The sequence below is a fragment of the Acomys russatus genome, chromosome 9, assembly GCF_903995435.1.
Source record: "Acomys russatus chromosome 9, mAcoRus1.1, whole genome shotgun sequence".
Taxonomy (NCBI): domain Eukaryota; kingdom Metazoa; phylum Chordata; class Mammalia; order Rodentia; family Muridae; genus Acomys; species Acomys russatus.
The window spans coordinates 39,794,409-39,820,329 of record NC_067145.1 but is presented as its reverse complement, the minus strand read 5'-3'; the positions used below and the strand labels follow the sequence as shown (position 1 = coordinate 39,820,329).

The 25,921-nt window shown below is 42.7% G+C and overlaps 1 non-coding gene across 1 annotated transcript; it reads right to left on the bottom strand.

The window, feature by feature from the left end:
* Window positions 1–13,052: 13,052 nt before the first annotated feature.
* Window positions 13,053–13,196, bottom strand: LOC127194092 (small nucleolar RNA SNORA48). The gene has a single exon (XR_007831226.1). It is a non-coding gene; the product is annotated as a small nucleolar RNA SNORA48 (small nucleolar RNA).
* Window positions 13,197–25,921: the final 12,725 nt, after the last annotated feature.

Sequence of the window (25,921 nt, the reverse complement as noted above, 5' to 3'; positions counted from 1 at the left end):
AAATAAAAGAACAAAAAACCAAAACAATAAAATGCTCTCACAGCTGGCACCTCTGAGCCTCTGCTTGTGCTGGAGAAGTTGTCTACCTGGTTCCGGGTTCACTATGAGCCCAAATGTAAGCCTGCATCATCCTGGAACCAGGACAACCTCAGGAGCAGCATTTGAAAGGCAAGTCAATGGAGCAGGCCCCTATGGGTCTTTAGGATCTGTGACCTGCCCCCCTCCCCATATGACCTCTGTATGTGACCTTTTCTGTGCTTATGTTTCTTTGTGTTAAACATCGGGTGCTACAAAACACCATAAAAGTGGCTGCTTGGAGGATAAAGTAGGCAGAGCCATATATACTAAAAAGCCATGTATTGAAAGTTCACTGACTGTAACTTGATAACTCAGTTTATTAGTTTGCTTCCGTCCACCTGACTTCCTCATTGGCTCCCTAGTTCCCTAAAGATCCTTAACAGTTTAATTCAAATTCTAACTCTCCAAAGGCAAGTGTTTTTCAGTAAGTATATTGTTGTAAAGAATTTCTGGCCTCCTTTGACTCCTTTAGATGACTGGTGGCAATATTACTAGTAATATCAGAAAACTAACTTTTTTTTTCTAGGTGGAAGGTCTTGTCATAGCAGGATCCGACTATGACCATCATTAGGTAGGAAAACACTTTGAAGACCACAGTTGCCACTGAAAATGTCATTTTTTAAGAGAGAAAGCTTTCCTGTCTGCAGGATAAACACTTTAGGGAGCCAGAGCCTTGGTGGCCTTCGCGCGATGGCCAGAGCTGCTGCTGGCGCTGCTTCCCTTACCTCCATCATTAGCCTCTCCTTCTTGCTTTGTTGTCCCTAGCACTTGGCCAGCACAACAGCTAAACTGGGATCCTGGGGTGATTGTTCCAGGAGCCAACTTTGTTTTTACACTGCTCTGGTTGCATAAGTGCTGTAGTTTTGAGTGGCCTACTCCAACCTTATTTTTTCCTAACCTCAGTTAGTAGAGTGACCGAGCGTACATGTATAAGCATTGAAATACTCCACAGCATTGAAGCAGGGTTACTTGTGTTTTAAGAAAAGTTGGTGATTCTGTATTAACTTCAGTTTTTCAGCTGCATATTTGTGCTACTTGGCTTTCCAGCACTGTAACTTATGCCTGAGGCTCTCAGTTTATGAAGACCAAAGGATGTTTTGGACATATCAGTCCATCAACTGTGGCAAGTCAGAGAGACCATCATGGCAGTGGGAGGATGTGGTACACCCTGTGGCCAGAAAGCAAGTGGGTCTCATAATCCCCTCAGGATGCCTCCCGATAACCTAGTTTGGGAGGGCTGACTCCTCCCAATCTCGCTTTAAACATGTGGGCCGTTAGGAACAGCTGAGATACAAGTAATGGTGACGTTGATTCTGTGCCATTTTATTGTTGTGGCCTGTATGTTCACAGTCTCTGTCTCTTTCTGCACTTCTCTGCATCTCTCAGGCAAATGTTACTAAACACCTGTTTCTCAGCGACAGATTGATTTTCACTCTTGCCGGCACGACACATCATGATAAGGGGAAAAAAAGGATAATGTATATTCACTGAGACTGAAGCGATAAAAGATGATTTTTTTTTTTCCGTGCATGGTTTTTGAGAACTTAGATTTTCATTAGTTTTGGGAATTCACACATAAAACCTACCTTACCTTAGGGAGTATTTCACCCAAATGGTGACAAAAATAAAAAAATAAAACAAGAACAGAAAACACCCAGGTGGCATTCATGTAGAATATGGCCCTTGTGCTGAAATATAGATAAAGCACATCCTTGTTCCACCACTCGGTACACACTCACCATGCTTTTTTTCTACACACACACACACACACACACACACACACACACACACACACACACGTATGTGTATAAATTACAAATATATTTTATAATGAGCTACAAATAGGAATAAAAGCTGTATGCCAAATAGTTTTCCAAGGGTTCCAGTAGTATTAACTGTGAAATCATACCCCAGCAGATAAGTAGTCTTGCCATGTTCCTTTTAAGAAATCATGCTAGTAACTATTACCGTGCATGTGGCCACATGTGTAGGGGATAGAGGACAATACTGTTGAGCTGCCCTTGTTCACCAGGAGTTAAATGCAGGGCACTGGGCTGGTGCCACAGCACTTAGCCCACTGAGCCATCTTCCCAGCTTCTTCTTCTTCTTCTTCTTCTTCTTCTTCTTCTTCTTCTTCTTCTTCTTCTTCTTCTTCTTCTTCTTCTTCTTCTTCTTCTCCTCTTCCTCCTCCTCCTCCTCCTCCTCCTCCTCCTTCTTCTTCTTTGAAATGTTTCTTTTTTGCATGACTGTACTTGTGGTATGGCTGTGTGTATGTGTGTCCACATGTGTGTAGATGCATGTGCATGCGTGTATCCTTGCCTGTCTTCCTTGGTTTCTATCCATTCTATTGACTGATATGGTGTCTCTCACTTGAGCTCAGAGCTTGCCTAGTTGGGTAGTCTAACTAGCCAATTTGCTGTCTCTGCCTCCTCAACGCTGGGATCCCTGCAGGCCCTAGGGCTGGCCTGCATGTACATAGGTGCTAGGGACCTGAACTCTGCTCTTCACACTTGCTTTGTGAGTACTTTACCCATTAAGGTATCTCCCCAGCTATTTACGTGGTTTTCAGGGAAGGAGACTGAGGCACCGGGGAGCTATTCTGCTGAAGGGCACGCAGCTAGTTTGTAGTGCAGGCCACATAGAAAGCCAAGTGTACTGATTTAGTAGTCCAATAATCACTGTGCTCTCTCACTGCCCTGTTATCCTAAGGAGGAATGAACAGCCCCACTTTATACGAACCTGGGGCTGGAAGGGACTAAGCACCTTGTCCCAAGCTGTGGGTGTTAAGTGGTGAAACAGTTTAAACTGCAAACCGGTACTCAGCCTGATGGGCTCCTCCCAACTCTATACTTTTTTGGGGGGTCCAGGTTCCAAAATCCTTATTATATCCTTTGTCTCTGGAATATATTTGAAGGTTCAGTTAGAAAGACCTCGGTAATTTGTATTTATTGCTTTTACATTTGAATATTTATCACTTATTTCTGAATTACATTTAGAAATAAGAGCAGAAATAAGAAAGGAAGTCTTTTTACTGAAGACCCAAATTTAAAAGACTTCTCAATGTCCTCAAATGTGTAAGTACGTTTTTAATTTCTATTTTAAAATTCTACTGAATGAACTTGGCAGAAGACTCACAGTTTTTGACAGCTTTGAGATTCCTTACAATTTCTCTTTTAACAGTCCTTGGGGAAGATCAAACAATTAAAAATGGAAACGAACCCTCAGATCAAATGCTGAAGACTGGCCTGATGCACCACCACCTGTGCCAGCCAAAGGCTCAAACAGAGGAACACATTTTTGAAATTAAAAGTCATATACTCTGTATCCTGACCAGAACAGGACAAATGTGCCTGCAGAAGCAGGGCCTGCTTCCGGCTTACCATTGGGTAACTGTGATACACCAGGCATTAGCCAGAAAACCAGACGGATGCCAGCTTCTGAGCTAGTAAAGGCAGACTGTGAGTTCCACCCAGGAAGCAGCTCCTGGTTTTGTTTTTGACAGTCTCCTCCGTTGGTCACCTCTGGCCAAGGTGTCTGTAGAGAGTGGCATGAAGGGGGAGAGGTGGAGCTTATTGGAGAAACAATTTAGTAGCTTCCTCTGGAATATCTTTTCTCAGACAGAGAGACTTCCTGGTTACAGAAGGAGAAGGAACAAACACAACCGCCAGGGTAGATCTGCCCTACATCAACGCTCCACTCAGGCACAAATTGGACTGGAATCTGAGTTTTTCTTTATCTTCCTGGGCCCAAGGCCAGGCCAGACCTCCATCTCCCAAGTGCTGTGGAATAGCTCTACTCTGGAGTGGACACAAACCGCCTTGCTTGGAAAAGCAGGGGAAAGTGCGCCTCACTCCAGGGGTGACCCTCAGCCCCTGAGAAGCCCTACACAGGAAGTCTCTTGCTTCAAGCTGGGACATGGCTGTACCTAGAGCCCCGTGCTGAGCCTACACTGGACATAGCTGAAGATGAGAACATGGCCAGCTTCTTCCTAAGTCTCTCGTGACATTCCTAGTCCCTTGGGAAGTTTTTACTATGAGCACCAGGCCCCCCTAAGTCACAATAAAAGACCCCCCTAACTCTGGCTGCTTGACTGGAGTTCAGCCTAAGGGACTACATGGAGCTCAGTGCCCCGTCTAAGCCCACCCCAAGACAAAAGCTAACACAAGCCTTCATGTACACAGTCTTTCTTCTTGTTTTTATAATGTTTTGAGTGAGATTCCAGGAAGTACTGGGCCGGATAGTTCAGGGCTGTTGATATGCACTGCCAGATTTTCTTCAGGGGGCCATTCCAATTGCACAGCTTCCAGCAGTGATGAAAAGGACAGATTACAGCCAAGCAAGGAGCCTCAAAAGCCATCACTAGTCCCATGTCGCAAGTGTTGCCATCACCGCTCTTAGTGCTGTAGCCTGAATCCCCACTCCACCGAGGATGTCCCTTATACTTGTCCCTTAGTTGCACATCTCTCTTATTTCCATTGGGTTTCCAATCTGAAAGGGACATTCCATGCCAGGTTTCCAGAAGTTTCAACACCACAAGATTAATCTCGATGCGTGTGAGGGCTTTTTAAGTTCCATGCGAGACAATTCCAAGTTTGAAAACTGGGCAGAGTTGGGGCTGTATTCCTGCGTAGAAAGGTTAACGTAAAGCAGATGTTGGTTGCTTTCTTCAGACTGGATTATTTGTCAAGGAATGTTAACTCTTCAACACACACACACACATGCATAAGGCAGAAGTAACAGTCATTAAACTTACTTTTCATGTCCTCTTATTACTAAAAACAAATGTCCTGAATAAACAGACAAAGAATAACAATGACAAATGACCACGTTGGCCACAATCCCCTGCTTTGTGGCAGTTTCCCTGTTCTCTTTGCCTCACTTCCTTCTTTTTCTTACCCACTAAGTGCTTTGAATGTCTTCGCTGTGTCTTTGGGTAGCCCTCCTAATATTCATCTCTGGTGCTTCTCTTTTTTTCCTTTCAAAGGTTGAGGTGCTAAGGCAGGAGGGATTTGATGCAAATACAGACTGAGAAATTTCTAAAATAATAAATAAGCAAAAGCTGATGCTTTGTGGTAGTTTCTCTAGATCTTTTTGTTCACTCAGGAGAGTGAGACACTTCAGGGTTCCCCACAAATGAACTCTGGCAGCACTGATGGGCTAAGGGGGAAGATTCAGGATGTGTACACACAGATGTCACCACAGTTCCCCACAACCTGGAGGCAGAGCTTGATGTTGAAAGTTTAGAGAGACATAAAGGTTTGTGCTAGACAGACTCAGTCCTAAGGGGTATGCTTCTAACCTCTGTAAGCCAGGTGGTGGTGGCACATGCCTTTAATCCCAGCACCTGGGAGGCAGAGGCATGCAAATCTCTGTGAGTTCGAGGCCAGCCTGGTCTACAAAGTGAGTCCAGGACAGCCAAGACTACACAGAGAAACCCTGTCTCAAAAAAGCAACAAAACAAAACAAAACAAAAACAAACAAACAAACAAAAGGACTTTAAATTATAGTTTAGAGAGGAGTGTGGTGGCGCATGCCCTTAATCCCAGCACTCCAGAGGCAAAAAAAGATTTTAAATCACTTGCCTATATTTCATATTAAACATCTGAATTATTCTTCATTTTGTTTTATTTTATTGCATATTAACTGGGCATATTAATACATGATGCACATATCAACTCCATCCCCATTTTATTTTCTCTATCCTCAAATCCAATTTGCTTTCTAATTCCTAATCACCTCTTAGGACAAACTTCTATATTTATTTGTGTAGTTTATTTCTACATATGAAAGAGAATGCTATAATTTTGGTTTTGGTCTTTGGTATGACTTAAAACAATGTCCTCTGGTTCCATCCATTTTTGCTGCAACTGACAGGATTTCAATGTTCTTTTTTGCAGTCCATATTTTAAAAAGTGTGTGTGTGTGTGTGTGTGTGTGTGTGTGTGTGTACACCTGAGTACATGTATGTGTACAGTGCAGTAGGTTCCTTTGGAAGGCAGAAGGAAACATGGGATCCCCTGAACCTTGAGTTACAGACTCTTGTGAGCTGCCGTATGGGGGCTAGGAATCGAACCAAGGTCCTCTGGAAGAGCAGTAAGTGCTCTTAATTGCTGAGCTATCTCTCTTGCTCTAGGGATTTCAGTTTCTTTATGGACACAAAGTGCTATGCTATATTTACAGGTAAATTTTTGTTTGCATTCATCTCTTGAGATCACCTGGGTAATTCCATTTCTCAGCTGTTGTGAATAATCAAATAATAAACAGGGATTTCAGGTGTCTCTTTGGTGTTCTGGTTTCATTTTCTTTGATTGTATACTGTGACACAATCTACAGAATGAAATAAGAGATGTGTCAACTATTCATTTGGCAGTTTATGTCCAGAATACACAGGATTCAATGTGACACTTCCACAGAATATATAAAGAATATTAAAAAAAAACACTTTAAAATAAAATAAAAAACCAATCAACCCAATTTAAAAATTGGCAAAGGACTTGAGTAGACACTTGTGAAAAGAAGAAATATAAAGACCTGAAAATACCTCAGTAGCATTGGGTTTCCATACAGTGAGTGGGTTTCTATATAAAATGGCCACAGGCAGTATGGTTTGTGGGAAATGCCGGGTTAGGAGATTAAGTAAGGAGCCCTGGGTTCATAGAGAGCCTCCCCCATTATAAGCAGGTTCTCTGAAGAAATGGCTTGCTTGGTTTGAGATAGGAAAGACAAGCAGAAATGAGCTCAGCTAATAAGGTAAGTAGAATATTTCATGGGAGGAAGTGGTATCTGAGGGGCATGGGAGCACTGAGCACATGGCTTATACAAGCATAGCAATCAGGTCAGCAGTGGCATAGAAAAGGATGTGTTCTAAAAACAAAACAAAAAAAAACAAACAAACAAACAAACAATAAAAAGTAAGCAAAGAAACAGTCTAAGAACTTCCCCTCCATTAAAACTTTGATTCCGTGGCTAAAGTTAACACAGACACGTCTCCTTTAGAAGTAAGGCCTGACTCTCATCCTGAGACATGTGCTGTGGCTGTAGATGAAGGTGCCTCTATCCCACATGGCCTGAGCTCTAAAGGTTTAGTCTACAACTGCTGGATTCGATCACTGACGAAATGACAAGGAGACTAATTTCACCAACTGGCTAATCTATTGATGAGTTCATCACCAGACTTTTAGGAAGTTTGAGGAAGTTAAGTCACTGGGGGCATGGATCTTGCCCCAGTTCCTTCCTGTCTGCCTTTCTGCTTCCTGTCCCCCATGAAGTGAGCTACTTTGTACCACCGTACACACTCCACCATAATATTTTGCCTCACCGTGGCTGAACATCAGTGAACCAAGTGGCCACGGACTGAAGCCTCCAAAACAGTGAGCCAAAGGAAGTCTTTTCTCTTTTTAAACCATCAATATTTATCACAGTGATGAAAATCCTGAGTGTCGCACATCATCTGCACATTTTGTACGGTATTATGCAAACACTCAGACGGTCGTGGAACTTGCTTTGGGAGTCAGAAGTAAGATGAGACTGTGGAACATTAATACAAGATTAGATGGTTGTTTGTTTTGCTAAAATATCCATTTCATCTTACTCCCCTACTTTCCTAGCCAGAAACATAAAAGTAAGAGGAAGATTTTTACAAACAGAGCCAGTAAAATTCAGGGGACAAGGCTTGCTCGCTCACCTTTGACAAATGAGAACTATTTTATCCAAATCTTTTGTGAGTCTGGAAGTTGCCACTTAATCTGACTCCCCCCAAATCTCTTCTTGGCAACTGTTACACAAGTATAAAATGTGAGCAAAAATCCTTTTCAAACTCCCTTGTGGGCTGCTCTGCAACAGTGCTTGGAAAACGCTACTGGAATTTCGTCTGCAGGCTGACTAGATATATCTTTACATTTTCCCCAGAAAACACTTTCCAAAATTAAGTCAGAAAGAGAAAGGATCCATTCCGGCACTAGTGTGTCTTCCTGGTAGCTGGATTTTAGTTTCAGCCCCCTGAAATATACATAGTACACACGAACTTTACCATTATCTTTTAATATCCCAACTACTATCAGCCAAGCAACAGGTAAAGATGAAAATATTCATTTGGAAAATCTGAGATAATTGGTGGTTTCCTTGATACTCTGAAACTGAAATCCTCAAATTCTTTAGTCAAATATCTTTCCTTTTGATTGTTTGGGGTTTTTTTTTTTTGTTTGTTTGTTTGTTTGTTTGTTTTGTTTTGGGTTTTTTGTTTGTTTTTTGGTGTTTTTTTTTTTTTTGTTTTTTGTTTTTTTTTTCTTTCTGGTACTGGGAATTGAACCCAAGGCCTTGTGTGTTCTAGGTAAGTGTTTAACCACCGAGCTATATATACAGCCCAAACATGTCTCCTTTTGATGCTTCCGGGTAGAGGAGAACCTTGCTGTTGGTGCTCACACCCTCTCAGGGAAGGCATGGCTCTATGACTCCCAGGACAGCACCTTTAGAAGGCTCCGAGTAGTTCTCAGATGGCTGGGCATGGTTTTAGGTGCTTAACAGAAAATAACTGATCTTGTTTGTCCTGCCAAATTCCTTGCTGTGAATTCTATGTTGCTGGAACACGATTAAATGCATATTCTTATTGATTTTTCTCTCCTCATTGGTTCAGAAGAATTTTGAAAGAGCTTCAAAGATACTGGTTCTGGTTGTAGCCCTGAAGGCTTGAGAAAACAGCTGTTTCTTTCACTTCACCTTCAGCCACAAGTCATGCACAAACACAGGGGCAATCACACCGCACTGAACTACTAGTACAAAAGCAGAATGCTTTGATCTCTGGAAAAACTTAGTGTGATAACATCAGGTAAGAAATTCTCATGGCTGACCATAGGATCCATGAGAGAAAAGGCCTGGATTAGCTTCTGAGTGGCCTCTCAGATAAATCTTTGGCAGCAAGCTTAGGGCACAGCTTCCTCAGAAGTTCCCCAGGGTTGGAAAGAGTTGTTCTTCAGGGATTAAAAGGGCATGGACTGTGGAGAACAGCTCAGGGTAGTGTGCTCTTCTACCATGTTCAAGCCCCATGGCACCAAAATGAACAAAGCACACAGGCTGCTCTATACAAAAATCTTTTCGTCCATTAAAGTTTCCTCTTTAATTTTTTAATTAAATTAATTTTATGTGTGTGTATGTGTGTGTGCATTTTGCCTGCATGTCTATCTGTGCATCACATGCAGGCCTGTTGCCTGTGGAAGCCAGGAAAAAGGGCTAGATTCCCTACAACTAGAGTTACAGATGATGTGAGCTACCTAGTGAGTGCTGGGAATTGAACCTAGTTTCTCTGGAAGAGCCACCGGGGATATAAACCAATCACTAAGCCATCTCTCCAGCCCTAAAGTTTCTTCTTAAGTCATTTCTATATTATTATTTAATATGTCTTGCAGAGATTTACATCATATTGATGACGATATCTACCTACATAAAAATAAAGAATGTGTGAGCTTGATCTATCTATCATTCATCTATCTATCTATCTATCTATCTATCTATCTATCTATCTATCATCGATCTATCTATTATCTATCTATTATCTATCTATCTATCTATCTATCTATCTATCCATCTATTACATGGTCTGCACTGAATAAGGTGAACCCATGTTGTTTGCTATATACTTGATCTTGACACATAGGTATCAACAAATTTAGGGTTCGGCTATCTTTGTTCGGCTACTGTGTCAGTCAGTGTTCCGTCACTGAAATAACTTCGATGAGGTGGTTCTTGGGAGGGTGCACTATTTCTGTCTCTGATCACTTGGTTCTATTACCTTTGAGCTTGTGGGCACTGTATCATGGTGAGTGCATGCGAAGGGAAAGCTGTGTATCTATCTTGTGGCATCCATGAGGCAAAGAAGGGAGAGCTACGGTTCAGTAGTTCCTTCCAGAGCATGCCCACAGTGACTTAACATCTTCCAACCCAGCCCTATCTCTTAAACGTCTTACACCCTCCCACCTCCCAACAGGACTGTGGGCTGGAAACCAAGTCTTCGGAGGACATTTCATTTCCAGCCACAATAGCTACTTTATAGAAATAAATGCAGTGCAGTCTTTTGAAGCCTCAGCCTACCATGCTGGTTTTGAAGAGTGATAAACAATGCTGTTGATGGCTGTTGGCCCATGACTCCTTATTTTCTCATTTTGTAGAGCCTAGTGAGCAGGATATTTGTTTAGTTTATAAGTACAGGTTTAAAGCATGCCATATTTCAATAAAAACCTACACAAGATTTGAAATGCTTTTATGACTCTTTTATTGTGAAGTCACTGTGGGACTGAACTACACCAGCATGCATAAAGACAAATGATGCCTCCAGTCTCCATACAAACTTATCGCTCTGGATGTAAATCAAGTTATTCTTATATGCACAGATATGTTTATATTAGCACACACACAACGTAGTGTTTTGTAAAACAGTGTTGCATATTTTCCTGCAGTTTGATTCATTCCCTGACGCATATACAGATGTATAATTCATGTTTATGTGCAGTAACAACATAAATGGAGTATGATTCAACTTGCATTAGAACATATTAAAATGGGTCAGGATGTTTTGTCTTTGAGATATAGCCTAGGATGACCTCATATTTATCATGTAGTTCAGGCTGCCCTCAAATTTACAGTCCTTCTCACTCAGCCTACCAAGGAATGGAACTATGGGTAAGCATCGCCATGCCCAGCTGACACTATAGTGTCATACACCATCATGGCATTAGGTTTTAATATGCTGAAGTATTGTGTTCTTCTAAGAGAGATTTTCACGTAGGTATTACATCTTTTCAAGTGCATCCATAATTTGTTTTTTGCTGATGTGGAGAGGAATTTCTTTTCCATTTATATTTAAGTTGTAATCGTTGCACTACCATAGACTATTGTTGGCTATTATCTATCTAGTTTTTCCTTGGCAATATTATAAATCTGTGCTAATTAAATATGTTTGTGCTCTTAGGTTTTTCACTATTGTAATGAAATACTTGAGACAGCCTATACATGAAGAAAAGATGTCTTTGTAGCTCTTGCTTTAGAGACTCAAAGACATGATGCTGGTATTAGCCAGTTCTCGTAAAGGCTCTGGCTTTCACATTGTGCTGGACAGCAATAGAGGGAGTTTGAAACTGGGGGAAAGTTACATATTTTCCTGAGATTGCCCTTTGCTCTTACAACCTCCCAAGCGTGTGTACATGCGCACACACACGCACACACGCACACACACACACACACACAGTATAGAAAACATCTGGAAGCCTGTAGTCACAGTGTGTCCACAGTATATTCCTCTGTCCACACATCTTCATTGCAATCAATCATTGTTCTGGATCAAGGTCTCTAGCTTCTGTGACGCCATCAATATTGACTCCTCACCAGGACTCCACTAGTTATCCTGTGTCATGGAGATCCTGCAGCTTTGGATCAGCAGGACTGGCCCTTTCATTCCCCCCAACCATTCACAGATGATGTAGAGTTTGGGGGTCCTGAGCCCTGGATGATAGGTGAGCTGGCCAGCACACTGCCTCTCCCCTATTGAACCACCAAGGCGGAGTTCTTCAACACTGCTCCTGCTTGGCCACCCTATGCTGCCTTTGGCAGGAAGCAGGGTCAGATCTCCTGCTCTCATGCCCTGGGGACAATTCTCCTGACTACTGCAGGTGGCGAGGCGGAAATGGGGAGGGCATCACCCACCTCACACACACACCAATGCCACCTCATGGCAAGGCAGACAAGTGGTAGGTCAGCTCACTCACACTCCCTCCTCCAAGGCTAGCTTGAGTGCCCACTTGAGATGCATGCAGGGCTTGCTCTTCCAAGTACGGCAGCTGGTGAGGGTCAGGGCCCACTCACCTGCTCTCATGACCCCAGGGCCAACCCTCCCAAGGTGTTGAGGGGTTAGGAGGGGAAGGCATTGCCTCTGCACCCAACCCACCTCAGGCCAGAAGAGGGGTAGGGCCAGTTGGTCCATACTTCCACCTCAGGGCTGGCTCACCCTCATCTCCTCACTGCCTCAGTTAGGGCCAGCACTACACTGCTGGCCAGGCAAAGCACAGGGCCCACTTACTGGAGTGCTGCAGCAGTAAGAAGCAAGGCTAGCTCTACCCCGCTTGCGACCCTGTGGGCAGCTTTTCCAACTCCTCGAGTCACCGCTGCCACACTCACGTCAACAGGGCCAGCTCCCCTGTGCTGTTTGAGGTACAGGGCTTGTTCTCCCAATGGCTCCTTGCTGGTGAGAGATGGGGCCAGCTCTCTAGAGTGCCATAGCCAGTGAGGGGCGGGGCCAGTTTTGCACAATCTCTGGACATCCACATGGTCCCCAGGGGCTACCCTGACCAAGGATATTCCCATGTTTTCTAGTGGTACTATGAGTTGTGGACACGGACACCAACCCCTGCCACTGTGTAGCCACATACTCAGACATGGCCCTCAGCAGTAACTTGGGCTAGGACTTCACCATGGTCCCAGGTGGCGGGAATGGCCTTTTACAGCAGGCTGATTTTCTTCACCTTTGAGTCTTCAGTTCCCCCCCCCCCCACCTCTCTCTCTCTCATGCTCAAGTTTCTCCCCTTCCCTTTCTCTCCCATTTGTCCACCACATACTTGCACAGTCTGGTTGTCCCCGCCGCAGGCTGGCCATGAGGCTGGCGGGCCCTTGGGTGACATCCTCTTCTGTGCTGCATGGAATGGCAGCAGGTAGGTGCCTATGGCCCACCTGTGCCATGTGCAGGAGGGCAGGTCTATAGGTGGCATGGTAATCTTAAAGTCTCTGTCTGTCTTCCTCCTCCCTCGCTGTGCCACGTGGTAGTGGGTGGGGCTCTGTGTGTCTATGGATCACCTATGCAGTGGGGGCAGAGGGCAGGTCTAAGAGTGCATTTTCTGCTCACACCACGTGGCGTGGTGTGGCATGTAGGTCTCTGGCTTCCTCGTCCCATGCTGCACTGCCTGGATTTTATTTGATTTGTTTTGATTTGATTTTTCTGTGTCCTATTCATAAAACAGCTTTGGCCACCAAGCCAGGTATCAAGCTAGAATGAACGAGGGTCTGCCAACTGCTCTGCCTCTGAGTGATGTAAGACCACCACCACCACCAAGGTGTCTCCTTGCCCATTGCCAGAGGGAACATTTTGGAGTCTTTCCAGAAAGAAAGAAAGCATGCTTTCGCTCTCCATTTAGGTTGGTCACGTGACTTGTTTGGGCCAATGACTATGAGTGGACATAAAAGAACTCAGATCAGAAGTTTCTAATTAAGTGGTATGGTTAGACTTAGCCTCCAGCCTTCTGCTCTCTGGCAACAAAAGTCTCAGGTAAGGATCCCTCCCTCAGCCCACTTTCCAGGATGACAGCAGCTGTGAAGCAGACTTGGTGCAGAGCAGGGCCATGAAGAAGCACGAAGCATCGCATGTCTTAGTTTACATTCATAGATTCATAGATAGCGACTGAAGACACCTTGGTTGGAGACAAGTCACTGTAGTATAGCAAAGCCACAGCTGGACAGTTAGCATGCTTGACTTCGTTCTCTGGAATCTTCGTTCCCACAATGCTGATGACCCTGAAACAGGACTAGGGCCTTGAAATCCCATTATTTCACAGCAAATTGCAAGCAAATCTGTTCTTTGACCCCAGAGGTGGAGATAACTCCTTCTATCTAAATCCCTAACCTGAGTGCATTTTAGGAAGGAAAGATTAGGCTCTTGCATGGTTAACACACCAGCAAGACACATAGGAGCATGGGAGGTCTGGGAAGCCTCAGCTGTCATGCACTGTTAGTAAGGGAGGGATGTTTATGCTTTTGAGCCACTGTGAAACTAATCTTATTTGGTTTGACACCAAGGTTTCAATCACAAAGAAAAAAAAAATGACATTTGTATATTTAGCTTACATTTTGACACTTTTCCAATTCCCTCATATGAACAATTATTTTAATATATTTTGAAGGTTTTCCTTATTTCTGCAAAAAATGTGAATTGCCTATTGCTTTTTCCCAGTATGTATATTGTTACTGATTTTTGACCTTCTTTAATTGGCTAAAATATCCAATTTTGACTGAGAGTAAATATGCCATTAATGAAGTTGCTATATCTTCATTCCAAGTGTATTTGACATTGTGCTATGATACCTATCTCAAGCTGTGGGAGTCACACTTCTGCTCTGGCATTTAGTTTTCCAGTTCATCTGTGAGTGCAGGTTACAGGGAGATCACAGACTGATAATTCTAAAAGGAGTGGGGGAGAGAGAACATATGTATGTATGTATGTACATATGTATGTATGTATGAATGCATGCATGCATGCATGTGTATAATAGTCTGTGTGTGATAGACACTACAGCCTATTTCACAGAACTGAAATGGCAAGTTGTGGAAGTCCCTCTTTTGAAGTGGCCTTATTAAGTCATATAAATAGCCACATGTGATGGCCTACTCACATAAGACCAACACCCGCAGGGATAAGATAGAATGCACACAAGTTTGAGGCCAGCTTGGGCTACACAGCAAGACTCCAAGGCAAAGACGTATAACATTTCCTCATTCATATCCACTGCATGACTAGCAAGTTATGAGCTTAAAATCCTACACAGCTGACTTGGTGAAAGGGTTTGTTCAATGTGTTCAGGAGTTCCCTGGGATGCCAACCAAGGGACAGAAACACTAACTGCACCAATGTGGTGTCTGAGGCCCCTGCACACTGTGGCTTCAGGGCTGTGTTTCTACATGTTTTTTTTTTTTTGTTTGTTTGTTTTTGTTTTTTTTTTTTTTTAGGAAACAAAAACCAAACAACACACCATCCTTTTGCTGTTTTGATATTTTTGTTTGCCTCTTCTTAAAATGATTCAATTTCCACTGAAAATAAATTCGTAGATCAGCGGGGACCATTCCATCAAGCAAGTAGTGGGGAACTTACTTAAAACACTTCCAGGGTTAAGGCGGAGCGTAACACTTTGGGTTGTGATATTTGGGCAGATCTTGCTTTGCTTTGTTTTGATCACCAGCTCAGAGTTTGTAAGGAGTGCTGGGCTGTAGAGACAGTCCTGACTAGAAAAGCATGGAGGGAGAAGACAGAACCCAAGGAGTGGAGAAACGCCAGCTGCTGCCTGAGTTCTACAGCGACACCGATTCTGTTTTGAAAATAAGCCACCGCAGGTGTTCTTCTTATCTTCATTTCTTGCTGAAGAACGTTCCTCCTGTTCAGAGGTTACCAGAAACTGCAGTGTACTGAAGGCCCATTTATTTCTTATAAAATGTTGCTAACTAACTCCTGTTCTCTTGAATGTAAAACAGCTGCTACCCTGGTAGGCTCCAGACCTTCACAGGCAGACAGACTCCTAGGCTCTCTGGGCGCCTTATCTGCCCATCAGAGTGACAAGGAGGCAACGTGCTCCAGTGCAAATATTTTCTCCATCTATATACAAAAGGTTAAAACTTTATTTTGACAATAAGGCATGATTACATTTAAAAAGCACTGATTTTTTTTTTTTTTTTTTTTTTTGGTGCCATTTCAATCACCATGACTTCCCTTGCTGTTTCTTTTTTAAGTAAGTGTATGTGGGGATGTGTGTGGTTTGTATGTCTGTGTGTGTGTGTGTGTGTGTGTGTGTGTGTGTGTGTGTGTGTGTGTGTGTGTGTGATGTGTGTGCATGTGTGTGCATGTGTGTATGTGTGTGTGCGTGTGTGTGTATGTGTGTGTGTGTGTGTGTGTGTGTGTAGTGTATGTGTGTGTGTGGTGGGTAATTTTAAACATTACCTCTGAATTAGAGTAACTTGTTTACTGGTAGTATAGCCGAGTGGTCCAAAGGAAATACCAAACAGCAGCAAGTTCAGAAAAAAAAATTGCTTAATTTTAAATAACATTACATTGTACAGTTTAGACTCTATAATATCTGCATCCCTTATTTATCAGGAAGACAATGATTGCAATTTGGTTTATGAAGTTTTCAGTTTCTGAGACACATGAAGATAGGTATTTATTTTTACATGACCTTTGATTTTTTTTCCAAACAGGCAATGCTTTCTTTTTATTTTTATCTTGTTTACACATCACTGTGTTACTAGAAAAAGATGGAAAAAGATGTTTTTATTCTTCTTTACCTTAAACTTTCCTGTTCAATTCCTATAAAGATAGGTTCATCTGTTACAGAAATGCTAAAGATCATAGTCATGCTAAGGTAAGCCACTGAAATAGGGAGCAGTGGCTACTTCACATTTCACCTGAGTAAGCTCCACAGTGCATCCCTGCAAGATGGGCTCTCGTCCTTCTAAGTACTTAATCTTTGAGGAGAAAAATTATTTAAAGGAACCATAGTATTATTAATCACAAAATAGAATATGCCAATAAGTACAGCTCTCAAATTAAAAGTCTCCAGTGGCTCTGAAGCCAGAGTTTAATAAAGGCCTGATGTTGAATTGTAACATTCTATAATTACATAAATAAGCAGAAGTAAAAATAATTATTTAATTATTAAAAAGTTTTATCTGCAAGGAATAAAATTAAATGCCCAATAATCCTTAATTAATACCTTTAGAATCCTAGCCTCAGTGATGAGAATTAACTTTGTAGTTTAATTTGACATTTTACAGTGTGAAAAAATGAGATAAAAATTAAGCCTCTTGGGGAAAAGGAGAACACGGTAGGCAAGCCTGTTTAACCGGCGCCTCTTCGTTGTTTCCCTCTTCTCCCCTGGAGTTACTGGTGTTTCCCGCACCCTAACCCTCCCCCTTTCTCTTTCCTTTTCTGATAAGCAGAACCAGTCCTAAAGATCTAAGACTTGGATTTGTTGCAGGCTAACCTCGAAGTTCATAATTCAAAATGAAAATGCAGACTCTCCCAACCATACACCATATTTTAGATATGTCTCCATGAACCACGTCGAACATACACTCATAGATACTTACTGCTTGTAATAATGGCCAGCTCGTCTCAGGTTTATTCACTCATTCTTTCATTAATTCATTGGCTCATTCAAGTTCCAAAAGTGTATTGGGACTCTACCAGGTGTTGGCGATCTCTGTCTGGATACCCCAACTAGAGGGAGGACAGATAAATGCAAGTTTCAATGTTGGCTGTTAAATTCTTATGTAAAGTGCCACATAGGCCCAGCTGAGTGGGACAGCACACACCTACCTGTAATTCTAGCACTCAGGCAGCAGAGTCTGTAGGATTGCCGAGTTTAAGCCTTGCCTGGGTCACAATAGGAAGACCGTGACTAGATAAAAAGAAACCTGGGTTTGTGACTGTATAGCATGCTCACCTAGCATGTAGGAGGTAAGAAAAATAAATGGTGTGTGTGTGTGTGTGTGTGTGTGTGAAACAACAGAAACCTCCGCAGAGGAAATAACCAGTCATGGTTATAAAACAGAAAACTGAGCAGAGAGGAAGGTCGTGTGCAAAGGAACCCTGTGCGAGATGTGCATCGATGAAGGGCAGGCTGTGGTGAAAAGGGAGAGAGACGTGGAACGGAGCCAGCCTTTCTGCGCTGAGCACGAGTTGATTCTGTCTGTGGCAAGGGATTTGAGCAGAGGAATGGCATAATCAGCTTTGCAGTGATAGCAGGTAAGGCTCCCTAAGAAAAATCCTTAGAACTCAGGAGACTTGCGCACAGCAGATCACAGGGGGAGGGGAGGACAGAAAGGACAGCCAGCTGCCATGAATCCCATTGGAAGCTGATCTGGCTCCCTGTCCAGACTTGTAAGGACCTGAGGTCAGCTGCCCCGGCCTTCCCTGTGACACTGAGAGCTTTCTGGATGTCTGTAATTGCTAAGGAGGGCTTGTCCTATGTGAGGTGGATCTTACATTGAGGGCAATGTCTGTAGAGGGACCCAACGATGAGCTGTCACCACACAACAGTTGTAGCAGCCAAATGACCATTTTCAACTTAAGCAGCAACTAACTGGTCAGCCACTGAAGAACTCACTGCAGGCCTCTGGTGCCTTTTTAATTTAACTTTTGTTGATATATATATATATATATATATATATATATATATATATATATATATATATATATATATATATATATATGTCTAAATTTGAGCATTGGGAGGATGGTTTGCCATGAGGAAAGATCACATGGGATTTTGTGAACATGGATGGTACCTGAGCTGACAACATAGTATGTGGTCATTCACCAGAGGGAAGACTCTCTGAAGCCACAGCTAACCTCTGTCTCAAAATCAAAATTGTAAAATAGCCTTGGGTACAGGTATGGTGGCACCTTTAATACTTCCAGCTCAGGAGGCAGAGGCAGGAGGATCTCTCTTGAGTTTGAGGCCAGCCTGATCTACAGAGTCAGTTCCAGGCCAGGCAGGCTTACACAGTGAGACCCTGTCCCAGAAATAAAAGCAAGCAAGCAAGCCAACAAATAACATCGAAACCCTCATCAATAGAGTGCAAACTAGAACACAAATAAATGGGCAGCTCATGAGCATGCAAGTTCTGGCTGTATCATCTTCAGCTGTAGGTTGCTGGGTAACCCCACATTCATTTAGTGAGCGTGCACTCGCAGTGCATTAGTATGAGCTCTGCATAAGTGGCCCAGTTTGCGTAACACCATGTTCTAGGAATTAGCTGTGTTTCAATACTTTAGCTACAGTGAACTGATAACTAGGCCCATTTAAAGAAGCCAGCCTATTTTATGTGACAAGTTTTAAACAATAAGAATTAAATACAAGATTATAAGCTTAAAGAAAAAAAAACCTTTAATGCTATTTAGGATATATCAGGCATGTCTTTACCTGCATCTCTTGTGTGCGTATGTAGTGAAAATATAATAATTACTTTCTCAATTGACTCAATACAACAGGAATAACAAGAAAACACCAATGGCCAAGGAAATATCTATGTAGGAAAATGGCTTCTTCTCTCTCCCTCTTTCTCTCTCTCTCTCTCTCTCTCCTGTAAATTGAATGCTAATTTTTTCCCTCCCTGGCCATTAGAAACAGTCAGACATTAGATCTCATCGGAAACGTTTTCTGTGCCTTTGAGCTAGGATTCTTCTCCTTCTTTTAATGGCTTCTTTGACCAGCGTATACATTTCCTCTGTCACATTTTCCGTGCCTGAGATTCTCTGTTTTTTTCCATCTCCTGCATTCTGTTGGTGAAGCTTGCCTCTGTGGACCAAGTTCCACCATCTTTGTCTCAGATCCTCCAGGGACCATCATACATTTCTACTGACTTTATTTTCTGCTTTGTGTCCACCTAGCAGGTTCCTTTACCAGACAGTAAGTAGAACAAATGTCTTAATTCATCTGGGCTGTGCTAACAAAGCACTATAAACTAGATGGTGATGCCTGGGAAGTCCAAGACTCGGTTTTCAGCATATTGGATTTCTGATGAGTGCCTGCTGGCTGGTTTGTGCATGGCACCTTCCTCCTGTGTTCTCATAAGGGCTGAGACAGCTCTCTGAGCCTCTTCAATAAGAGCAATACTTTTCTCTATGGCAGCCCAGCCACCCTTATGATCTTCCCTTTCTGGGAACCCTGTGAGCATTCTGGCCAGGGAAGCAGATAGGCTAGCTGAAGATCTTTGTTTCTCACTCTGCTCCTCCAAAGCTAACTCCCCAATCTCATCCCCAGCTCTGCAGCCTCCCTTCTCCATTCACCCCTGTCTCCAGCAGATCACACAGATCTTCCCCTCCTAACCATCCCCAGTATTATTTTTATCCAGGTGCCCAAACCCCAGCAGACACTCCCTAGGTACCACAGGACACTCTGGCCAGGGAAGCTGATACTTTGAGTGCACATCTTCAGCTGTCCCTCTGATCCTCCATGTCCAACCCACTAGCCTCATCCCTAGCTTTGTAGCAGGCCTTCTGCTCTGACTCCTCCTCACTCTCTGCTCCCATTCCCAGGCACTAAGCTGACCCTGGTGGACTGCTGTGCTTTCATCCCTCCTGTGGATACTCACAGCCTCACCACAGCCATCTCTATTCCTAAGTGACAAATTTCAATGCCAAAAAACACATTTTAACTGGGACCACTAGTTGCCACACCTATCAGGACCCCAGAAGAACATCCTACCAAGAAACACACAGATACCACAGTCTCCTAAAATTCAGAGAAGAAACAGAAACCAACGAACAAAACCTCTACCCAACAAAGACAAGACCAGATACCAGCACCTAGGATTACAATCTTCCCAATATCAGATATCTAGACAACAATGTAAAAATGCAATCAATAACACCCAGGAAATATGTCTCCACTAGAGACCAGAAACCCTGCCCCAGCAGGCTCTGGCTGTTCCACCTCAGCTGAAGCACAAGAAAAAGACCTTGAAAACAGCCTTTATGAATATGGCAGAGACCCTTTAAAAAAGTGACTGAAGAAATTTATGAAAACACAAACAATCAATGGAAGGAGGATGGATAAAACTATTCAACTCCTGAACTAGAAATAGATAAAACAAACAAGCAAACACCCAAAACACCAAACTGAGGAAAATCTGGAAATGAAGAATTTAGGAGCTCAAACAGGAACCACAGAGGCAAGCTTTACCAGCTGACTACAAGAAACAGAAACGAGAATCTCAGGCACTGAAAACATGGTAGAAGAAATGTATACACTGGTCAAAGAAGACACTAAATGTAAAAACGAACCAACAAAGAACCTCCCATCACAAAACATCTAGAAATTCTGAGACACTGAAAATTCCAAATCTAAGAATAATAGAAATAGAAAGAGAAGAATCCTAGCTCAAAGGCACAGAAAATATTTTCAACAAAATCATAGAAGAAAAATTCCCTAATTTAAAGTAAGAGTTACCTATTCAATTATAGGAAGCATAGAGAATACCAAATATGATGGACAAAAAAGAAAACCCCCTTTCCACATAACAATCGAAACATTAATGTATAGAAAAAGAAAGAATATTAAAATCTGCAAGGGGAAAAGAACAAGTAACATATAAAGGCAGACCTATTAGAATTACACCAAACTTCTCAATGTAGGCTGTTAAAGCAAGAAGGGTCTGGATAGGTGTCTGTCCTGTAGACTCTTAAGAGACCACATATGTGAGCCCAGACTACCATACCCAGAAAAACCATCACCATAGATGGAGAAAGTAAGATAGTCCATGTTAAAGTCAAATCCAAACAATATCATCCTCAAATTCAGCACCGCATAAGGTGTTACTACACAACCTCCAACTCAAGGAGGTTAACTATACCCATGAAAACACAGGAAATAAATAATCTCACATCAGCAAAACCAGGAGAAGTGAAACACACACACACACACACACACACACACACACACACACACACACACACACACTGCCCCCACCATCACCAAAATAACAGGTATTAATGATGGTTAACAAATTAACAGGAATTATTGATATCTCTCGAAATCAATAGACTCAATTCCCCAATGAAAATACATAGGCTAACAGAATGGGTGTGAAAACAGGATCCGTTGTTCTGTTGCATGCAAGAAACACACCCCAGCAACAAACCTAGACATCACCTCAGGATAAAGGTCCGAAAAAAATGTTTTCCAAGCAAACAGACCCAAGAAGCAAGGTAGAGTAGCCATCCTAGTATCTAATAAAATAAACTTACAACAAAATTAATCAAAAGAGATGATGAAAGACACAACTCATCAAAGGAAAAAAATCCACCAAAATGGCTTCTCAAATCTTTTTTTTTGTTTTTTTTTGTTTTTTGAGATAGGGTCTCTCTGTGTAGCCCTGGCTGTCCTGGATTCTTTGTAGACCAGGCTGGCCTTGAACTCACAGCAATCTGCCTGCCTCAGCCTCATGAGTCGTGGGATTGCACCACCACACCCGGCTTGGCTTCTCAATTCTTAATATGGATGCAACAGACGCAAGGGCACCCATATTTGTAAAAGAAACATTACTAATGCTTAAAACACACCTAGAACCCTACACATTAATTGTGAGAGACTTCAACACCCCACTCTCACCAATGGACAGATCATGCAGACAGAAATTTAGCATAGAAATAATGGAACCAATGCATGTTATGATTTAAATGGACCTAACAGATACAAATCTACAGAACATTTCACCCAAACACAAAATAATACACCTTACCTTCTTCTCAGCACCTCATGAAATCTTCTCCAAAACTGATCATAAATTGGTCACAAAGAAAGTCTCAATAGATACAAGAAAACTGAAATAATCCCCTGTATCTTATCTGATCATTATGGATTAAAGCTGGATTTCAACAGGAACAACAGAGAGACTACAAATTCACAGAAACCGAATAGCTCCCTTCTGAATGAGAAGTGGGTCAAGGTAGAAATAAAGAAATTGAAGACTTTCTAGAATTCAGTGAAAATGAATGCACAAATGATAGACAGTTTGAAAAAGAAATCAGGAAACAACATCCTTCTCAATAGCTAAAAATAATATAAAATATATTTCGGTGACTCTAACCAAGCAAGTGAAAGACCTATATGATGAGAACTTCAAGTTTTTGAATAAAAAAATTGGAGACGATATCAGAAGATGGAAAGAGCTCCTGTGATAATGGATCGGTAGAATTAACATGGTTAAAATACCCATTGTATCAAAAACAACCTATATATTCAGTGCAATCTGCATCAAAATTCCATCACAATTCTTCACAGACCTTGAAGATACAAAAAACCAAGAGTAGCCAAAAACAATCCTGAACAGTAAAAGAACTTCGTGCTGGGGTTTTGTGCCAATACCATGCAGTTTATTATTATTATTATTATTATTATAACTCAGAAGCACAATTTGAAATAGGAGCTATGATACCTCCCCCGGTTCTTTTATTATTCAGGATTGTTTGTGCACTGTGGACAGAGGTGGAACTGGAGACATGACGGAAGTGAGGAAGAGGTGGATATGAAGAGCCTGTACAACCACCTGGGTCTATGGTGGAGTCTGATCTCAGGCTGCTGCTGAAGTACTTGCCTGTGGTCCTGCTGCAGCTGGGGGGCTCTGGGCTGATGATGATGGCCCCATTTACCAACAGAGGCCATGAGGATGTTTCTGGTCTGGGCTGTGTCCTGAGGTTCAGTTGCTATCCAAGCACTGTGCTGATCTGGCGCCTCACCTGGCAGCATGGCAGAGCTAGACCTGCCCCTTGTTTGCCATGCAGTGAGGAGCTGACCTGGAGGGTGTGAGAGCTGGCCCCACCCCTTGCCTGCAATTCAGGAGACCAACTCAGCTTCTACCAGGGCCCAGATCTAGGCCTCTGAGTTGGTCCACCCCAACATCCACCTCATCTCTGAACTACTAGAGCCTGTGCAGGGGCCAGTCCCGCAGACCCAAAGTCTTGAGATCTTCATGGCACAGGGCAGCAATAGGGTATTTGAGAGGAGGATCCAGAATTGATAGTATGGCGGAAGCCAGAGGCCTGGAACAAGGCTAATAACTCATTCCAACGAACAGTTGCAAGTAATGCTGTACGGGTAAAGGGCACACCATGTGACATACAGTGACACATCACAGCTTTCACTGCGAGACTTTTGTTTGTTTGTTTTCTTTTGGAGGAAGTTTACAAGGGTGGAGGCCAGATATAAAGGGAGATGAGTGGGACTGGGAGTCACGATGTGAAATTCACAAAGAATCAATAAAAGTTTTTAATTAAAAAAATACAAAATCTGATCAAAAGGGTGACTTCTATATGCTACAATTTTCCAAATAAAAAAGAGAGAGGCTGGCCTAATTGCCAGGGGAAATGATTTTAAACTTTTAGGGCCAGGTAGAATTTAACTAGGCTTTAATGACATTGGATCTTAAATGCTGTCACTTGTCACTTTGTCTGGCAGATATCATTCCTGCTTCAAGGTAATTAAGTACATTTGTAAAATGCATTTTATGCTCAGGAACTGGGTAGTGGGGACAACTGAGTAAACCACGGCCATAACTTAGTGAGCAGTAAAAGGCACAGGTCACAGAAGTAACGATGATACAATATATTGCATGTTAATATATGATACCATCAATAGCATACACTTACTGTCTCATGTGCCATTAAAAATTAACCTCTAGCCCAGCGGTGGTGGCACTCACCTGTAATTTTAGTGCTCGGGGAGGGAGAGACAAAGGCAGGCAGATCTCTGTGAGTTCGAGGCCAGCCTGGTCTACAGAGTGAGTCCTGGACAGGCAAGGCTACACAGAGAAATCCTGTCTCAAACCCCGCCCCCAAATAAATAAAAATAAACCTCTGTACCCTTTCAATTATACGATGTATCTGATTCTAGATGTATTTGATTTTTTAAAAGGGTGTTAAAAATCTATAAGTGGTGGTATCCCTGTAAATTCTAGCACTTGGAAGGCCGAGGCACAAGATCACGTGATCACCGTAGTTTAAGACGAGCTTGGGCAACACAGCAAGACTGTGTCTTGAAGTAAACATGTGAATAAAATAAACATAAATATAATATAGGAGAAGTTGTACTGTGGAACAGAAAGAAGAAATGACCCAGCCCATGGGAGAAAGCAGGGAGATGGTTGATATGTTTAAGATTTTCAGCATGACATCACAGCTGTCTGTAACTCCAGCTGCAGGGAATCTGACAGCTCTTCCATCCCCCACCAGCACTAAGCATGCACACAGTGCATAGACATACATGCAGGCAAACACTCATCCACATGAAATAGTAAGAAAAATTTTAAAAATATGTTTAAAAAAATTGGGAGCCAGGGTGCTTAAACTGGTGTGCCTCCACTTGGACCATCAGAGTTGGCAGCCTATACAACAGAAACTATTTCTTATATTTCTGGCTTCCAAAGTCACTATGGAGGTCTCATAGAGATAGTCCCTGCTGGGGACTTCATTTTCACTAGCAGATGGTTGTCTTCTCCCAGTGTCCTCTTCTCCTTTTTCTGTTCCTTTCCCCTCCTTTTGCTACCAGGGCACCTTTTGTCCTAAATCCTTTATTTGAGAGAATTAATTACCATATGATCCCCAGTGTTGGTTTAGCTCTTTCCAGAGATGGCATGAAAATAGGGCTCCAGGTGGCCTGCCCTGATACCCCAGCGCTCCTATGGGAGTAACACCCATCTAAGTAAGGCATTCTTCATGAATACTATTTAGTGAGAATAATATTTTTCTGTTGCTGTAATAAACATGACAACCAAAAACAATTTGAGGAGGAAGAGGAAGCAGTTTATTTCACCTTCCAGGCTAATGGGTAGCATGAAGGGAAGTCAGAGCAAAGAGGCCACAGAGAGGTGCTACTTGCTGCCTTGCTCCCCATGGCTTCCCTCAGCCTGCTTTCTCATAGCACTAAGGACCACCATCCCAGGGGTCTCATTGCTCACAGTGCACTTTACTCTCTCACATTAATCATTAATCAAGAGATGCACCACAGGCTTGCTGTCAGGCCAATCTGACAGACACATTCTTTTTTTTTTTTTTTTTTCTTCAACTTTTTATTGATTCTCTGTGAGTTTCCCATCATGCATCCCAGTCCCACTCATCTCTCCATCCCCTCATATCCACCCTCCACCCTTGCAACCTCCTCCCCAAAAGAAAAACAAAACAAAAAAATCCAAACATAACAAAACAAAGCAGAGGGGACATAGCATCATGGAAGCTGCAGAATGTCACCGTGTGTCCCACAGTATACCCCTCTGTCCACACATCTTCATTGCAATGAGTCACTGGTCTGGTTTGAGGTCTCTGGCTTCTGTCACACCATCAGTACTGGATCCTCACCAGGACTCCTCCCAGTTACCCTCTTGTTTCCCTGTGTCATGAAGATCCAGCAGCCTTCGATCAGCAGGTCCAGCCTTTCATGAGCTCCAACAGTTCACAGATGATGTAGATTTGGGGATGGGACAACACAAAGCCCTGCATTGGGCCTGGGTGGTAGCTGAGATGTCAGCCTTCTGGCTCTCCCTTATT